Source organism: Microchirus variegatus (assembly GCF_963457635.1).
Source record: "Microchirus variegatus genome assembly, chromosome: 2".
Lineage (NCBI taxonomy): Eukaryota > Metazoa > Chordata > Actinopteri > Pleuronectiformes > Soleidae > Microchirus > Microchirus variegatus.
Genome location: NC_139803.1, coordinates 40,951,238 through 40,964,435, shown reverse-complemented (window position 1 = coordinate 40,964,435; position 13,198 = coordinate 40,951,238).

Below are 13,198 nucleotides of genomic sequence, written 5' to 3'. Positions count from 1 at the left end.
TCTTGACGACTGTTTCCCGTCGCTAACGTCGCCTCATACACGTCTGGACTTATTTGCGGGACGATCGATATTTGACTTGTTTTCACATCAACACTCAGCCGCCACATACAGCAGGCCATCGAGAATCACAGACGGACGCTGCAGAGTCTATTTTTTGCGAAAAGTATTGACCTTATTTTACTACACGACGCCCACAGGGAGGATCTTTCTTCTCTTGAAGAACTTGTGAGTGAACTGGTGTGAAAATAAACTCCGCAGATGTTTCTACTATATTTTGTAATCAGATCTATTTTGGTGACAGGAACAGAGTGTACAGACGTGTGCATGTATTTTACGCTCGCGGCGTCACGCGCCAGCGACAGTTGGACTCGGAGACGGTGGCGCTGATGACCGCGTTTTTAGTATGACAATCTTTTACAGGAACTTTGGAATCACTGCAAAAAATATCTATTTGTAAATAAATAAATAAATGTGTAATTTCATACATACAGTCAGTCTTTGTGTGTGTTTTTTGTTGCTACTTCATGTCGTCACTGAACTATTTCTCTCTGCACATTCTCCCCAATAATATGGCATTGAATTTTAGTGTTTTTCTAAAAAAAAATGTTTTGGCCCAAAATGTAACATCATACTATACCATTTTATCGACCTGAATTTGAAAAAAAAAGTTGGTCCAAAACTTGACAAAAACGTAATACTATACTATGTAGTACGTCATCCTATACTATGTCTCTAAAATGTGACCATTTTTGTTGAAAAAAAATTTGGTCCAAAATTTGACAAAAACGACATACTATACTATGTCGTCCAAGAACTGACAATATTTTTGAAAAACGTTTTTTTGGCCTAAAACGTGACAAAAACGTCATACTATACTATGTAGTACGTCATACTATACATGTCTCTAAAATGTGACCATTTTTGTTGAAAAAAAATTTGGTCCAAAATTTGACAAAAAAGACATACTATACTGTCGTCCAAAAACTGACAATATTTTTGAAAAACTTTTTTTGGTCCAAAACGTGACAAAAACGTCATACTATTCTATGCAGAACGTCATACTATACTATGTCTCTAAAATGTGACCATTTTTGGAGAAAAAAATTTGGTCCAAAATTTGAAAAAAACAACATACTATACTATGTCGTCCAAAAACTGACAATATTTTTGAAAAACTTTTTTTGGTCCAAAACGTGACAAAAACGTCATACTATACTATGTAGTGCATCAAACTATACTATGTCATCCAAAATGTGACAATTTTTTGAAAAAAAAGTTGGTCCAAAATTTGACAAAAACGACATACTATACTATCTCGTCCAAAAACTGACAATATTTTTGAAAAACCTTTTTTTGGTCCAAAACGTGACAAAAACGTCATACTATACTATGTAGTACGTCATACTATACTATGTCTCTAAAATGTGACCATTTTTGGAGAAAAAAAATTTGGTCCAAAACTTGACAAAAACGACATACTATACTATGTAGTGCATCAAACTATACTATGTCATCCAAAATGTGACAATTTTTTGAAAAAAAAGTTGGTCCAAAATTTGACAAAAACGACATACTATACTATGTAGTATGTCATACTTTACTATGTTTCCAAAATGTGACAATTTTTAGAAAAAAGAAATTTGGTCCAAAATCGGACAATTTTTTTGAAAATCATTTTTTTGGTCCAAAACTTGACAAAAACGTCATGCTATACTATGTAGTATGTCATACTTTACTATGTTTCCAAAATGTGACAATTTTTAGAAAAAAAGAATTTGGTCCAAAATTTGACAAAAACGACATATTATACTATGTAGTGCACCATACTATACTATGTCTCCAAAATGTGTCAATTTTTTGAAAAAAAGATTTGGTCCAAAATTTGACAAAAACGACATACTATACTATGTCGTCAAAAAACTGACAATATTTTTGAAAAACTTTTTTTGGTCCAAAACGTGACAAAAACGTCATACTATACTATGTAGTACGTCATACTATACTATGTCTCCAAAATGTGACAATTTTTGGAGAAAAAGTTTTGGTCCAAAATTTGACAAAAACGACATACTATACTATGTCGTCCAAGAACTGACAATATTTTTGAAAAACGTTTTTTTGGTCCAAAACTTGACAAAAACGTAATACTATACTATGTAGTACGTCATACTATACTATGTCTGTAAAAATGTGACCATTTTTGGAGAAAAAAAAATTTTGGTCCAAAATTTGACAAAAACGACATACTATACTATGTCGTCCAAGAACTGACAATATTTTTGAAAAACGTTTTTTTGGTCCAAAACGTGACAAAAACGTCATACTATACTATGTAGTACGTCATACTATACTATGTCTCTAAAATGTGACCATTTTTGGGGAAAAAAATTTGGTCCAAAATTTGACAAAAACGACATACTATACTATGTCGTCAAAAAACTGACAATATTTTTGAAAAACCTTTTTTGGTCCAAAACGTGACAAAAACGTCATACTATACTATGTAGTACGTCATACTATACTATGTCTCCAAAATGTGACCATTTTTGGAGAAAAAAATTTGGTCCAAAATTTGACAAAAACGACATACTATACTATTACGTCCAAAAACTGTCAATATTTTTGAAAAACTTTTTTTGGTCCAAAACGTGACAAAAACGTCATACTATTCTATGCAGTACGTCAGACTATACTATGTCTCTAAAATGTGACCATTTTTGGAGAAAAAAATTTGGTCCAAAATTTGACAAAAACGACATACTATACTATGTCGTCAAAAAACTGACAATATTTTTGAAAAACTTTTTTTGGTCCAAAACGTGACAAAAACGTTATACTATACTATGTAGTACGTCATACTATACTATGTCTCCAAAATGTGACCATTTTTGGAGAAAAAATTTTGGTCCAAAATTTGACAAAAACGACATACTATACTATGTCGTCCAAGAACTGACAATATTTTTGAAAAAGTTATTTTGGTTCAAAACGTGACAAAAACGTCATGCTATACTATGTAGTACGTCATACGAAACTATGTCTCTAAAATGTGACCATTTTTGGAGAAAAAAAGATTTGGTCCAAAATTTGACAAAAACGACATACTATACTATGTCGTCAAAAAACTGACAATATTTTTGAAAAACTTTTTTTGGTCCAAAACGTGACAAAAACGTCATACTATACTATGTAGTACGTCATACTATACTATGTCTCCAAAATGTGACCATTTTTGGAGAAAAAAATAATTTTGGTCCAAAATTTGACAAAAACGACATACTATACTATGTCGTCCAAGAACTGACAATATTTTTGAAAAACGTTTTTTTGGTCCAAAACGTGACAAAAACGTCATACTATACGATGCAGTATGTCATACTATACTATGTCTCTAAAATGTGACCATTTTTGGAGAAAAAAAATTTGGTCCAAAATTTGACAAAAACGACATACTATACTATGTCGTCCAAAAACTGACAATATTTTTGAAAAACGTTTTTTGGTCCAAAACGTGACAAAAACGTCATACTATACTATGTAGTACGTCATACTATACTATGTCTCTAAAATGTGACCATTTTTGGAGAAAAAAATTTGGTCCAAAATTTGACAAAAACGACATACTATACTATGTCGTCAAAAAACTGACAATATTTTTGAAAAACCTTTTTTGGTCCAAAACGTGACAAAAACGTCATACTATACTATGTAGTACGTCATACTATACTATGTCTCTAAAATGTGACCATTTTTGGAGAAAAAAATTTTGGTCCAAAATTTGACAAAAACGACATACTATACTATGTCGTCCAAGAACTGACAATATTTTTGAAAAACGTTTTTTTGGTCCAAAACGTGACAAAAACGTCATACTATACTATGTAGTACGTCATACTATACTATGTCTCTAAAATGTGACCATTTTTGGAGAAAAAAATTTGGTCCAAAATTTGACAAAAACGACATACTATACTATGTCGTCAAAAAACTGACAATATTTTTGAAAAACTTTTTTTGGTCCAAAACGTGACAAAAACGTCATACTATTCTATGCAGTACGTCATACTATACTATGTCTCTAAAATGTGACCATTTTTGGAGAAAAAAATTTGGTCCAAAATTTGACAAAAACGACATACTATACTATGTCGTCAAAAAACTGACAATATTTTTGAAAAACTTTTTTTGGTCCAAAACGTGACAAAAACGTCATACTATTCTATGCAGTACGTCATACTATACTATGTCTCTAAAATGTGACCATTTTTGGAGAAAAAAATTTGGTCCAAAATTTGACAAAAACGACATACTATACTATGTCGTCAAAAAACTGACAATATTTTTGAAAAACTTTTTTTGGTCCAGAACGTGACAAAAACGTTATACTATACTATGTAGTAAGTCATACTATACTATGTCTCTAAAATGTGACCATTTTTGGAGAAAAAGAATTTGGTCCAAAATTTGACAAAAACGATAAATTTATTGTCACTAGACTGACAATATTTTGGACTGACAAAAATATTGGTCGTCCAAGAACTGACAATATTTTTGAAAAACGTTTTTTTGGTCCAAAACGTGACAAAAACGTCATACTATACTATATAGTACGTCATACTATACTATGTCTCTAAAATGTGACCATTTTTGGAGAAAAAAATTTTGGTCCAAAATTTGACAAAAACGACATACTATACTATGTCGTCCAAGAACTGACAATATTTTTGAAAAAAGTTTTTTTGGTCCAAAACATGACAAAAACGTCATACTATTCTATGCAGTACGTCATACTATACTATGTCTCTAAAATGTGACCATTTTTGGAGAAAAAAAATTTGGTCCAAAATTTGACAAAAACGACATACTATACTATGTCGTCCAAGAACTGACAATATTTTTGAAAAACGTTTTTTTGGTCCAAAACGTGACAAAAACGTCATACTATACTATGCAGTACGTCATACTATACTATGTCTCCAAAATGTGACCATTTTTGGAGAAAAAATTTTGGTCCAAAATTTGACAAAAACGACATACTATACTATGTCGTCCAAGAACTGACAATATTTTTGAAAAAGTTATTTTGGTTCAAAACGTGACAAAAACGTCATGCTATACTATGTAGTACGTCATACGAAACTATGTCTCTAAAATGTGACCATTTTTGGAGAAAAAAAGATTTGGTCCAAAATTTGACAAAAACGACATACTATACTATGTCGTCCAAGAACTGACAATATTTTTGAAAAACGTTTTTTTGGTCCAAAACGTGACAAAAACGTCATACTATACTATGCAGTACGTCATACTATACTATGTCTCCAAAATGTGACCATTTTTGGAGAAAAAATGTTGGTCCAAAATTTGACAAAAACGACATACTATACTATGTCGTCCAAGAACTGACAATATTTTTGAAAAAGTTCTTTTGGTTCAAAACGTGACAAAAACGTCATGCTATACTATGTAGTACGTCATACTATACTATGTCTCTAAAATGTGACCATTTTTGGAGAAAAAAAGATTTGGTCCAAAATTTGACAAAAACGACATACTATACTATGTCGTCCAAGAACTGACAATATTTTTGAAAAACGTTTTTTTGGTCCAAAACGTGACAAAAACGTCATACTATACTATGCAGTATGTCATACTATACTATGTCTCTAAAATGTGACCATTTTTGGAGAAAAAAATTTGGTCCAAAATTTGACAAAAACGACATACTATACTATGTCGTCAAAAAACTGACAATATTTTTGAAAAACTTTTTTTGGTCCAAAACGTGACAAAAACGTTATACTATACTATGTAGTAAGTCATACTATACTATGTCTCTAAAATGTGACCATTTTTGGAGAAAAAAAATGTGGTCCAAAATTTGACAAAAACGACAAATTTATTGTCACTAGACTGACAATATTTTGGACTGACAAAAATATTGTCAGTCCAAGAACTGACAATATTTTTGAAAAACGTTTTTTTGGTCCAAAACGTGACAAAAACGTCATACTATACTATGTAGTACGTCATACTATACTATGTCTCTAAAATGTGACCATTTTTGGAGAAAAAAATTTTGGTCCAAAATTTGACAAAAACGACATACTATACTATGTCGTCCAAGAACTGACAATATTTTTGAAAAACGTTTTTTTGGTCCAAAACGTGACAAAAACGTCATACTATACTATGTAGTACGTCATACTATACTATGTCTCTAAAATGTGACCATTTTTGGAGAAAAAAAATTTGGTCCAAAATTTGACAAAAACGACATACTATACTATGTCGTCAAAAAACTGACAATATTTTTGAAAAACTTTTTTTGGTCCAAAACGTGACAAAAACGTCATACTATACTATGTAGTACGTCATACTATACTATGTCTCCAAAATGTGACCATTTTTGGAGAAAAAAATTTGGTCCAAAATTTGACAAAAACGACATACTATACTATGTCGTCCAAAAACTGTCAATATTTTTTAAAAACTTTTTTTGGTCCAAAACGTGACAAAAACGTCATACTATTCTATGCAGTACGTCATACTATACTATGTCTCTAAAATGTGACCATTTTTGGAGAAAAAATTTTGGTCCAAAATTTGACAAAAACGACATACTATACTATGTCGTCCAAGAACTGACAATATTTTTGAAAAACGTTTTTTTGGTCCAAAACGTGACAAAAACGTCATACTATACTATGTAGTACCTCATACTATACTATGTCTCTAAAATGTGACCATTTTTGGAGAAAAAAAGATTTGGTCCAAAATTTGACAAAAACGACATACTATATACTATGTCGTCAAAAAACTGACAATATTTTTGAAAAACTTTTTTTGGTCCAAAACGTGACAAAAACGTTATACTATACTATGTAGTACGTCATACTATACTATGTCTCCAAAATGTGACAATTTTTGGAGAAAAAATTTTGGTCCAAAATTTGACAAAAACGACATACTATACTATGTCGTCCAAGAACTGACAATATTTTTGAAAAACGTTTTTTTGGTCCAAAACGTGACAAAAACGTCATACTATACTATGTTGTCCAAGAACTGACAATATTTTTGAAAAACGTTTTTTTGGTCCAAAACGTGACAAAAACGTCATGCTTTACTATGCAGTACGTCATACTATACTATGTCTCTAAAATGTGACCATTTTTGGAGAAAAAAAATTTGGTCCAAAATTTGACAAAAACGACATACTATACTATGTCGTCCAAAAACTGACAATATTTTTGAAAAACTTTTTTTGGTCCAAAACGTGACAAAAACGTCATACTATACTATGTAGTACGTCATACTATACTATGTCTCTAAAATGTGACCATTTTTGGAGAAAAAAAATTTGGTCCAAAATTTGACAAAAACGACATACTATACTATGTCGTCCAAAAACTGACAATATTTTTGAAAAACTTTTTTTGGTCCAAAACGTGACAAAAACGTCATACTATACTATGTAGTACGTCATACTATACTATGTCTCTAAAATGTGACCATTTTTGGAGAAAAAAAGATTTGGTCCAAAATTTGACAAAAACGACATACTATACTATGTTGTCCAAGAACTGACAATATTTTTGAAAAACATTTTTTCGGTCCAAAACGTGACAAAAACGTCATACTATACTATGCAGTACGTCATACTATACTATGTCTCTAAAATGTGACCATTTGTGGAGAAAAAAATTTGGTCCAAAATTTTTACAAAAATCGACATACTATACTATGTCGTCAAAAAACTGACAATATTTTTGAAAAACTTTTTTTGGTCCAAAACGTGACAACATTGTCATACTATACTATGTACTATGTCATACTATACTATGTCTCCAAAATGTGACCATTTTTGGAGAAAAAATTTTGGTCCAAAATTTGACAAAAACGACATACTATACTATGTCGTCCAAGAACTGACAATATTTTTGAAAAACGTTTTTTTGGTCCAAAACGTGACAAAAACGTCATACTATACTATGTAGTACGTCATACTATACTATGTCTCTAAAATGTGACCATTTTTGGAGAAAAAAAATTTGGTCCAAAATTTGACAAAAACGACATACTATACTATGTCGTCCAAAAACTGACAATATTTTTGAAAAACTTTTTTTGGTCCAAAACGTGACAAAAACGTCATACTATACTATGTAGTACGTCATACTATACTATGTCTCCAAAATGTGACCATTTTTGGAGAAAAAATTTCGGTCCAAAATTTGACAAAAACGACATACTATATACTATGTCGTCCAAGAACTGACAATATTTTTGAAAAACGTTTTTTTGGTCCAAAACGTGACAAAAACGTCATACTATACTATGTAGTACGTCATACTATACCATGTCTCTAAAATGTGACCATTTTTGGAGAAAAAAAGATTTTGGTCCAAAATTTGACAAAAACGACATACTAAACTATGTCGTCCAAGAACTGACAATATTGTTGAAAAACGTTTTTTTGGTCCAAAACGTGACAAAAACGTCATACTATACTATGCAGTATGTCATACTATACTATGTCTCTAAAATGTGACCATTTTTGGAGAAAAAAAATTTGGTCCAAAATTTGACAAAAACGACATACTATACTATGTCGTCAAAAAACTGACAATATTTTTGAAAAACTTTTTTTGGTCCAAAACGTGACAAAAACGTCATGCTATACTATGAAGTACATCATACTATACTATGTCTCTAAAATGTGACCATTTTTGGAGAAAAAAAATTTGGTCCAAAATTTGACAAAAACGTCATACTATACTATGTCGTCAAAAAACTGACAATATTTTTGAAAAACTTTTTTTGGTCCAAAACGTGACAAAAATGTCATACTATACTATGTAGTACGTCATACTATACTATGTCTCCAAAATGTGACCATTTTTGGAGAAAAAGTTTTGGTCCAAAATTTGACACAAACGACATACTATACTATGTCGTCCAAGAACTGACAATATTTTTGAAAAACTTTTTTTGGTCCAAAACGTGACAAAAACGTCATACTATACTATGTAGTACGTCATACTATACTATGTCTCTAAAATGTGACCATTTTTGGAGAAAAAAAGATTTTGGTCCAAAATTTGACAAAAACGACATACTATACTATGTCGTCCAAGAACTGACAATATTGTTGAAAAACGTTTTTTTGGTCCAAAACGTGACAAAAACGTCATACTATACTATGCAGTACGTCATACTATACTATGTCTCTAAAATGTGACCATTTTTGGAGAAAAAAAATTTGGTCCAAAATTTGACAAAAACGACATACTTTTTATGTCGTCGAAGAACTGACAATATTTTTGAAAAACTTTTTTTGGTCCAAAACGTGACAAAAACGTCATACTATACTATGTAGTACGTCATACTATACTATGTCTCTAAAATGTGACCATTTTTGGAGAAAAAAATTTGGTCCAAAATTTGACAAAAAGGACATACTATACTATTTCGTCAAAAAACTGACAATATTTTTGAAAAACTTTTTTTGGTCCAAAACGTGACAAAAACGTCATGCTATACTATGTCTCCAAAATGTGACCATTTTTGGAGAAAAAAATTTGGTCCAAAATTTGACAAAAACAACATACTATACTATGTCGTCCAAAAACTGTCAATATTTTTGAAAAACTTTTTTGGTCCATACTATGTAGTACGTCATACTATACTATGTCTCTAAAATGTGACAATTTTTGGAGAAAAAAAGATTTGGTCCAAAATTTGGTCCAAAATTTGACAAAAACGACATACTGTCGTCCAAGAACTGACAATATTTTTGAAAACCGTTTTTTTGGTCCAAAACGTGACAAAAACGTCATACTATACTATGTAGTGCATCAAACTATACTATGTCATCCAAAATGTGACAATTTTTTGAAAAGAAAGTTGGTCCAAAATTTGACAAAAACGACATACTATACTGTCGTCCAAAATCTGACAATTTTTTTGAAAATCATTTTTTTGGTCCAAAACTTGACAAAAACGTCATACTATACTATGTAGTATGTCATACTTTACTATGTTTCCAAAATGTGACAATTTTTAGAAAAAAAAATTTGGTCCAAAATTTGACAAAAAACGACATACTATACTATGTGGTCCAAAATCGGACAATTTTTTTGAAAATCTTTTTTTTGGTCCAAAACTTGACAAAAACGTCATATTATACTATGTAGTGCATCATACTATACTATGTCTCCAAAATGTGTCAATTTTTTGAAAAAAAAATTTGGTCCAAAATTTGACAAAAACGACATACTATACTATGTCGTCCAAAATCTGACCATTTTTTTGAAAAACAGTTATTTGGTCCAAAACTTGACAAGAACGTCATACTATACTATGTTGTCCCAAAATACATCAAAACCATCCTACTATATTGTGTCATTCCACAATTTGACAAAAACATCATACTAAACTATGTAGTTAAAAATTTGACAAAAACGTCATACTATACTGTCGTCCAATTATAGTATAGTATGTCATCTAAAAATGGACATAAAAGTTTTTTAAAAAAGAAAGTGTCCAAAATTGGACCAGAAGGTCAAGAAAGGTCAGGCCAGTTCTCTATGGACTTTGAGAGAGAATAGTTTACAAAATGGCAAAAAAAAAAAGTTAGGTGTCCTGTTGTGAAAAGTTAGATATTTGTTATTGACAATTTTTCTGAAAAAAAATTTTTGTATAAGAAATTGTATAAGATGTTATTGACGTAGATTTTTCTAATTTCATCCAAATCTGATCCAGATTGAGGATTTGGCTGCACCTTAAATTCGGTCCGATTGAACATGTTCAGATGTGTAGATCTGCGCGACATTGTAAGAGAGATTGTAACAGCGATAATAAGCAGGTCGTTCAGGGCGTTCTTCTGGATCCACTTCAAATTGCACATGAAAACAAACCTTTAAGACGCTACAGAGGGAAAAGAAGCACACGTTCACTTTCACGTCGCATGCTTGAAACATTGTTGTTTAAAAATTCAGCTCCACTTCAGGATTAATTTGCTCCCACATGTTTGATGAAGTCACATAATTACAGCCTGTTTCATCTAGTGTGTGTGTGTGTGTGTGTGTGTGTGTGTGTGTGTGTGTGTGTGTGTGTGTGTGTGTGTGTGTGTGTGTGTGTGTGTGTGTGTGTGTGTGCGTGTGTGCGTGTGTGTGATGGTGCTCTGCAGTGGCTGCTTGATGATGATGATGATGATGATGATGTTGGTGGTGGATGAGTCACCCAGTCTTCACCACGTGACATCATGAATCACTGCACCTCTCCTCCGTGGGCAGAGCTGCAACCATCAGCCCGGCTCGGCTCCACTCCTCCTCCTCCTCCTCCTCCTCCTCCACCCCATCACTCTTCCTCTTCCATCTTTTTATATATTTCCACAATCACTCTTTCATTTTGCTTCTATTTCCGTGCGTCTTTTTGCTAATTTTAATCCCGTCCCCTTTGTCTTCTGCTGCTCTTCACATCTCATCTCAGTCACACCTTCACAGGCCTCTGTGGCTTCCTCTGGCATCAATAACAAACCTCGTCAGGACCAGTCGTCCTCATGGAGAGACCAGAACCTGGTCCTAATGAGGCAGAAGAAGCTAATTCCCGAAGGGAACTGGTTCCAGTTTAGGGCTAAAACGTGTGTGTGTTTGCGTCTAACCTTTAGTCTCTCTGATCCACAGTCAACACTCATTATGGGTTCTATACACACACAGACAACGCAATTGCCTTTAACCCTAACCACTAAAACCAAGTCTTAACCCTGAAAAAGCCATTTACAGGTTTTAAGGACCAGCCATAAGGTCAACCCTAACCCTTAAACCAAGTCTTAACCCTGAAAAAACCCTTTACAGGTTTTAAGGACCAGCCATAAGGTCAACCCTAACCCTTAAACCAAGTCTTAACCCTGAAAAGGCCCTTTACAGGTTTTAAGGACCAGCCATAAGGTCAACCCTAACCCTTAAACCAAGTCTTAACCCTGAAAAAACCCTTTACAGGTTTTAAGGACCAGCCATAAGGTCAACCCTAACCCTTAAACCAAGTCTTAACCCTGAAAAAACCCTTTACAGGTTTTAAGGACCAGCTATAAGGTCAACCCTAACCCTTAAACCAAGTCGTAACCCTGAAAAGGCCCTTTACAGGTTTTAAGGACCAGCCATAAGGTCAACCCTAACCCTTAAACCAAGTCTTAACCCTGAAAAAACCCTTTACAGGTTTTAAGGACCAGCCATAAGGTCAACCCTAACCCTTAAACCAAGTCTTAACCCTGAAAAAACCCTTTACAGGTTTTAAGGACCAGCCATAAGGTCAACCCTAACCCTTAAACCAAGTCTTAACCCTGAAAAAACCCTTTACAGCCCTTAAGAACCAGCCATAAGGTCAACCCTAACCCTTAAAACCAAGTCTTAACCCTGAAAAAACCCTTTACAGGTTTTAAGGACCAGCCATAGGGTCAACCCTAACCCTTAAAACCAAGTCTTAACCCTGAAAAAGCTATTTTCAGGTTTTAAGGACTAGCCATAAGGTCAACCCTAACCCTTAAAAACAAGTCTCAACCCTGAAAAAAACATTTACAGGTTCTAAGGACTAGCCATAAGGTCAACCCTAACCCTTAAAAACAAGTCTTAACCCTGAAAAAGCCATTTACAGGTTTTAAGGACTAGCCTCAACCCTGAAAAAACCATTTAGAGGTTTTAAGGACCAGCCATAGGGTCAACCCTAACCCTTAAAACCAAGTCTTAACCCTGAAAAAGCCATTTACAGGTTTTAAGGACCATGCCATAAGGTCAACCCTAACCCTTAAAGCCAAGTCTTAACCCTGAAAAAACCATTTAGAGGTTTTAACGACCAGCCATAAGGTCAACCCTAACCCTAACCCTTACCCCTAAAACCAACCCAGAAAAACCCCAGTAAAGTTGTCTGGAACCGACAAAATGTCCTCAAAAAGGTAGGTTTATATGGTCCTCATAAAGATATGACTCCAGACCAGAACCTGGTCCTCATGAGGCGGTAACTCATTTCTGGTTAAGTTTAGCCCTTAACTTAAACCTAACTGAAACCCAGTTCTAACCCGAACCCAAAAAACCAGGTCATAAACCACCAAAAAACAGCTTTTTAAAGGACAAAATACCCTCAAATTCTATGGTTTATATGTTCTTTTTCATATTTCTTAGTCAGGACACATCATAGA